The following is a 7749-nucleotide window of genomic DNA, read 5'->3' on the forward strand; positions in this document are numbered from 1 at the left end:
GCTATGCTCAGACCTTGCCTCGTCTCATGAGCAGACTTTGGTTCGTTCAAAATTGGCCATGATCAGACTTTGCCTCATTTGAAATCGACCATGATCAGACGTTTCCTTCTTCAAAATTTGCCATGATCAGACCTAAGGCAGACTAAGAACATATCCTCGACGGTATAATTTTGAACGCACTGCACCCCCACTCCCCATTGCGTTTTTTGATGGTCTGACCATAAGTGATTTTGAATGAGGAACTCGGCCTGGACAGTTTGTCCCAGCGTGCTATTTTAAAAATTGGCGGTTTTCACCAACTCAGCGTAGAGAATTTAAAGAATGCTGAAATCTGAGGTCGAATCAGAACCAAAACTGACTCAGACGATCTTGCTTAGAAATTACAATTTCTATACTTGAAGCAAGTTGCTGGTGCTGAGCTAAAGAATGCCAATTGATATAATCACTGACACATTACTATTCAATATGTTGTTCTAGAATATGATCGCTTTACACTTAAACCAACTACTCGGTCTGAAACACTCAGATTTACTAAACAAATTGTAAATACAAAAACAGCGAGTTACTGCAAGTTGACAAAGGCAGAGTTATTATATATGATTAAATTAGGTTAGGAGAAAAAACTAATCTCAGACTTTTTGTATATCATTTTTTGAGATGGAGAGATAACTGACGTATTACAGTATTTGACGAATCAGAAAAGAATTCCTGGAGAGTTAATAAAGTCAGCAAAACTAACTTCAACAATCATCTAGAGGACAAAGCAATAATGAAAAAATTAACGTAGAGATTAGAAAAAGATTTTTTTGAATTGCTTTATCTGCCAAAAACACTTTGAAACGCGAGGCGTTATTGCAACGCAGTTTGATCCTTTTCCTTACTTAGATCATTGAAATTTGATTGCTATTGCTTCTTGAATTTTTTAAAACTTTTTCATCATAAGCTAATGCAATGGGCCTCCATAATATTCTTTCATTTGCAACCCTTAGTGTCAGATCTGTTTTTTTTTAACTTTAAAACACGTTTTTATGCATGTAGAAAAAGGGAATTTTATTTTAAAAAATTGACAGGAAAACAGATACAAGAGAAACTAAAAAAAATTGGGGTTTTTTGAGGGTAACGAGGAGTCTTGAACTATATAAAAAATTATTTTTGTTATCAAAACAATAAATTATGCTGACAAAAAAACATGTGGGATTATAAATTTTTGCTGAACCAAAAAAAGTTATTGTTCCCTAAATTTAATTGAAAAAAAAAACAATCGGACATAAAGCCGAAAGAAAAAACTTCTCAAAAATATCCCTCCTTTAAATTATTTCTCTCCTTCTTAGTACCTTTTCACGATATCAATTTTTTTGTAGGCAACTAGCTTCACAATTTAAACAAAGAAAGCTTAAAGAAAGCGCAGAAATTGAAAACATTCAAGATGCAAAAACTTTAATAAAAATTGATTTCCGTTATTCCTTTAACACATACATGCATTTGGACATTGTACTTATTTTATCATATTTCAGTTGCTTAAAAATGTATCCAATCATGAAACTCTGATATTTTTGAAGTGTAAAATATAGAAAAAAATTCTCTAAAGAACAAGGAATAACAAGAAATTTCGCTATATACAATTTATATACTATTTGAATACTATTTATATACTATCTATATAGTATTTAAATACAATTTATTTACCCTGCTCTATATAATATTTGATTAAACGCCAAACTACAGAGTTACCATACCGCTTTTGGATGACATAAGAACAAGTTGTTGAAAAGCTAAAAATGCAAAACAATTTCCCATTCTTCTTTCAGTAGCTCCGTTAATAGACCTATGAGCCATGTGTTATTGTTCATTTGAAAAATAATTTGATTGAGAAATCCAAAATTTGCCAGAATATAGGACAGTTAAGACAAAAAGACCAGAAAACTAAAGTTCTAGAGATTAAATAATTCATTTTTAGTTCGGGGTTATTCATTGGCTGTTGGTTGGTTACCGGTTCGAAAATTTTAAAAACTAAAAAATTTTGCTTGAAAATTATATTTAAAATCTACCTATGCCTGTTATGACTGCCACTTGGTTCTTAGGGATCAATGTGAAACAAAATATACACATATGGTTCTTTATGAGACATTCAAAAACAAAACAAAAACAACAAATTGAGGAAACAAGAAAACTGTATTTAAATCTATTTTCAACTTTGGTTTCCGCGACTTAAATATACTTTGATTTTTCTGTTGTCCTTTCTGTTTTGTGTTATATTGAGGAGCAGTTCAATGCAATTCAGAGCAAATCCATTTTTATTTTTTTTTTCAATCAATAAAAATAGGTTTAAGTTTACTTCAGTAAAGGATATTTTCTTCTTTACCGAATGTCAGTTTGTCCACAAAAAGCCGATATTTGCCATGTTCTCCAGTTAATGTATGGTTTAATCCATGTAGAAAAAACCAAATTAACCACAAATTGGAATTTCTTAACGCTTGCGACAAAAACGTTAAAAAATTACATCCTTTTCAACATTTAAGCGTTCTATTTGTTTTAACTGATGTTCTATTGACTTTACATCACATTCTTTAATTAGAAGAAATTGAAAACAAATTCTTATTCAGAAAGCACCTCCTCGAGTTGATTTATATACGACACAATAGGATTTGAGTTTAAAAAACAAAAAAAAATCCCTTTGTCATGTAAACACTGAAAAGTAAAATTTTTGGTTTTCTTTGATTTCTCAAAATGAGAAAATTTTTGAATCTGGAACCTTTGGTTCACGGTTGAACAAATACTTGATATAAACCTACTGGATCTTAATTAAACTTGAAGTTCTCAAGGATCTTGAAATAAAATCACTGGATCTTAAGTCAAACTTTTTGAAGCTGTCATTGATAAACTCAAAGAAAATAGAAAAACGAAAAATCTGCTGATAAAAAAGTGCCAACTGATTGCCACAACTTGTTCTGCAAAGTACTGTCTGTCACTCTCTATATTGAGTTTTCATTGGAAGGGATTGCTCTTGTTCGACTCTAGGCTTCTCTGGAACATTTTGAATGCATATGAACGCATTGAATAATTGACAAAAATTTTTTTATCTCGTAAAAGTATAGCAGTACGAAGTTTCTGTTCTTCAATTCACCTATTAAAATAGGTCGTGACTTCTTTAATTTTAGCTTCGCAAAAATGATAATCAAAGGAATTTTTCACACGCATGAGAAGAACTTTTCTGAGCTTGCTACGCACGGTCTCACACGAGAATTCTCCTGTCATTAGTTACAAGTGTGGTTTTTGTTTGTCACAATCAATGTGTCTTCAATTTCCACTGTTTAGCATATGGGAACAAAATTCCATCGAACATCGACTCAATCGAACAACCAAAACCAAATACAGCCACAAAAAATATAGATGGCATACGCATGAGGACTAAAATAAATTTTTTCGAAGTTTCCCAACCGATTATATAAATTGCGTTCTAAGAAACCCAAACAGATTAGCAATCAGTTTCAGCTTAGGCAAAAGGAAACACTCAATTGAAAATCTTAACTTTTGTCTCCATTCAAGTTTCTAAGCAACCCAAGGAGGACAAAAACAATTATAAAGTGCAAAAAACATCAGAGCGAATGTGATTCTTTTCGTTTAGTGTCTACGTCGAGAAAACAAAAACCAATTGAGTGTTTTTCTCTGCGTGTTTGTTCGGAACACTGATGATTACCCTCCAATTAAATAATGTTCACCAAAATTAATAAAAAATGTTTAAAAAATTCCACTCTCGCGCGTGATAAGAATATCGTAACCAAAATCGCAGAAATAGTGAAATAAAAGAATACATGACAACTGGTTAACTCTAAGGAAAATGAATTAAATTGTTCAATTGAAAAGGCAAAATCTTTACTTTAACAACAGCCTTCGTGAATCAAAACCTAAATCTACAGACGAGAATATAATCAAAACAGAAAAATGTGAAAAAAATTAATCATTCTGTCATAAAATTAAAGTTGTTAATTTATCCAAAAAATGCATTACAACAATTTGAAATTATCATTACAACACCTCAGTTCCTTAAAAAACAAGACAATTAACGGAGATGACAAATGAAAGTTTGAACAAATGAATTTTTCTGAAAGTTAGTGTTGTAAAAATTAACGAAATAGGTAATCATATATTTTTTTCGACCATTTCATACGGTTCATGGCTGATTAAAGTGATTTAAGACTTGAAAAGTGACTTTGTCACCATAAAAATTTTTATTACAATCTGCGTGGTCTCCATTACTAAATAGTCTTGGTTTATCTTGATCTAAAATTCAAATGTTTGATGATTATTTATTGCCAATCTTAATGTTTTCTCCGATCTTTGATGTTTCTTCCTCTCTCCCTGAGCCTTTTAACTCTCTCTCTCTCTCTCTCTCTCTCTCTCTCTCTCTTTAATATACTCGCGTTATTGAACTTGAAATGATCACAAATCCCCTCTTGTTGGATGACCTTGCTTAAGAAAAGGCTCCCCTTTCCTTGGGTGAATTCAAAAATGAGTCTAGGCGTAATTCCAACACATCAAGAGATTGATTCAGCTCAACACAAGCGCCTAGGAATAGTTATCTTCACATTGCGTCCCACGTAATCTGGTCGCTAATTATCAGACGAGTTCAACTAATTAGTGCGTTCAACTACAGAGCTCGCAACAACAGCATAGTAGCTGATCCTCGTATAATGACAACAGAAAGTGACTGAACTGCTCTATCGAAGGCAGTGGAATGTCTCACTGAATGATAATTTGTGCTATCAGCTAACAACGATATGCGCAGTAGGGCCTTCTTCAGAGTCCTCGACAGACCACCCAAAACTTCGATTGGTAGAGGGACGAACTAAATTCCTTGTTGGGCACAGCTATTTTCATACTGATCATATTTTCGATCTTCAGCATCTTTAAATGCATAGCCAGACATATCAAAAAATTACAAACGTAATGCAAATATCAACCAAAAACGTGTTCTTATAGCATTTTCGGAGTCGCTGGCTTTGTGAAAAGATCCATTTTTATTTTCTTGAAGTGTCTTAAATATGATGTCGTTCTATCATACCAGACACGTTGTTGTCCGAAAAAAAAAATATTCTCAGAGTGGAGTTAAAAAGCATTAATATATATATAAACAGCTATAAAACAATTTGTATAAACACATAAAAATTTGAGCTGTTCATGCAAGAGAACCAGGAATATCAATTCCAGTTCTCAACTGCAGTTTTTTTCACGCCAAAACTGATCCATTTCTATTAAGGTATAGAAACTTAAAACAAGACCAATAATAGCTCTTCTCCCCTAACGTTATCACAGCTTGTGCGATATCACTTGAAACCTGCTTATTCAAACAATCGATGTAATCACTTTTAGCTGAAAAAGGCCGACCGTCAGTTTGACACTCAAGGACACTTTTTTCAAACATTGACCATTATTACATGATCTCTTGCGGTAAGAAAACAATCGACTACAGTCCAGCGAATTGCTCTCAAACAGCCGGCGATCGGTTTGGTGGGGGAGGGCGAGGGGTTACTCAAGGGTGGAACTAACTTTTCAGACGAAGAAGATCCCTATTTGCTGGAGAACTAAGCGATTCCCTTCCTTACCAAACATTGACGTCATCAAAAACATCAAGCTCGGCGTTGTAATTAAAGAACAAAATTATAACTCCGTCCCATCGTTAGCAGAATCCGCAGCCAAGTCCGTATTTTATCATTTGATCAGTCAGTTCTCATCAAAACCTTCTTCGTGTCACCCCATATATGCTCCATCCTTTACCATCATACGAAAAAAAACAGTACCGTCGACGGCAGCATTATTGACTCTGTTCAACTTGCCAATGCTGAGCGACAGCTCAAATAGTTTGGATTTATCTTCACTTGTCAGACTACTCTTACTGTCCACGTTGACGTCGTCCCGTTCATGGGCACTTTCCAGGGAAATGGGAGCGGAGAAGTTGGTCCCGCCAGAGTACGCCTGCTATTATTTGCTCAGACACTGGTACAAAATTTACCCAACCCGAAAAAGAATTCCGTGAGATTTTTATTAATTACCGCAAATAGCGTAAAGGCATAGAGCGGAGCTTCGGCCAAACCAGTGCGACACAGAAAGGTCCGTAGTTTTCAGAGAGTACAGCATATCATCCTCAGTACACGTCGCCTCAACCATGACGTTTTGAACACATTTTGCTTAGTCGGAGACACATTGAACGCATGTCCGTTAACGCCTGTCAGCACCAATCTGTTCGACTTAGGCGCAATAGTATCTTATCATTTTTTCTCGTTAACTAAGAATAACACAGCTCCGTCAGCCGTTGACGAGCTCGATCACCTTCGGCGGCACACTCGCGCGCAGTCCAATGCAAATGCAATTTGGTCACTTTGGCTCCAGGAGTCGGTACCTGCTCTGAAGTAAAAAAAAATAAGAGTCAGACTCCTGCGGAGCAACACCTCAGGGTCGGCGACATATTTTGGATAGTTACAGAAAGCAACCCCAGGGGTTACTACCCCAGGGCTCGGATAGAGGAACTGTGTACGGTTCCGACAGCATTCCACGCTACGCTGACGCACACACGTCGTCCGGGTTGCTCGTCCGTGTGCTTGTTCCTTTTCTCGATCATCCGAACACCTTCCGGGCCAAAGGTTTTTACTGCGTACTTGAAATGAGCGCTCGATCCAGCGAGAACGTTTTAAATGCGTCAATTCTAAAAGACACGAGCATTGAAAAGATTAGCCAATCAGATTCGAGTATTTATAATGCACATAAAATACGCTCTATGTTGATTAGAAAACTGAGAAAAAATTCATTAAACATAACTTCACGTAAAATTAAATATGAAATATATTTAAAAAACAGTTTTCGGTTTAATAGTTTTTGATTTTGAGTGAGCTGTAGTCAATCGGTGACCATCTTAAACCTGTCAAATGATATCTAGATTTTCCGTTTGATGCAATTTGCGTTTCGCCTTTAAACTCATGATGTTAATGCGTTTTTTGCCTCAAAGTTGCAATGTTCAGCGTGTTTTCAGCTACCCACCAAAAAAGTGTGTTCACCAAAAAATTGAGTCCCCCCTTTGATGAAGCGCATACTAGTATGGCGTAAGGTTCTACTCTACGAGAGCTGTCAGCTACTTTGGTAAGGCCCTCCGGGACTTACAGGTATATCCCGTTTTTGAGGACTAAAAGTCAAAATGGTCAGACCAAAAATTAGTCAAGCAAAAAATTGCATTAAAAGTCCACAGGACTAATATAATTGCAACGAAGTTTGTTTGAGAGCAATTAATAAAGGTTCGGCAACGGCTCACTTTTTCTCGGTATTGAAAAGAAAATTTGTAAGGCAAATCTCAAGATGTTCTTAACCGTTGACGAGGAACAACAGTAGTCAAAGGGTAGCCCAGGTATGTCGTCCCAAAAGGAACCAGTATACCAGGTCTTTGTAAACTCCACCAACACTAGTGTCAGCGAAGCAAGCTGATTAGTTTGGTTCTCTGACGCTAGATTGCACCACCATCATTAATACACAGTCAAAATTAAATTTTCACCCACCAAATATAGTCAAAATCAAGTCAAGGCGGAACTCTCGCACATCTCTCGTCACATCTTTTTGAATATCTTAAATTGAATACATCTTTTATAGATTATTGTTAGAGGCAATTAATCATTATTTTAACAGACTGCGTTCTGACATATTTTTGATCTGCTCCATGATATGGAAACACATTGTTGCGTGATTTCTACTGTTATTAAACAATAA

The sequence above is a fragment of the Convolutriloba macropyga genome, chromosome 1, assembly GCF_964194025.1.
Source record: "Convolutriloba macropyga chromosome 1, txConMacr16.3, whole genome shotgun sequence".
NCBI classification, from domain to species: Eukaryota; Metazoa; Xenacoelomorpha; order Acoela; family Convolutidae; genus Convolutriloba; species Convolutriloba macropyga.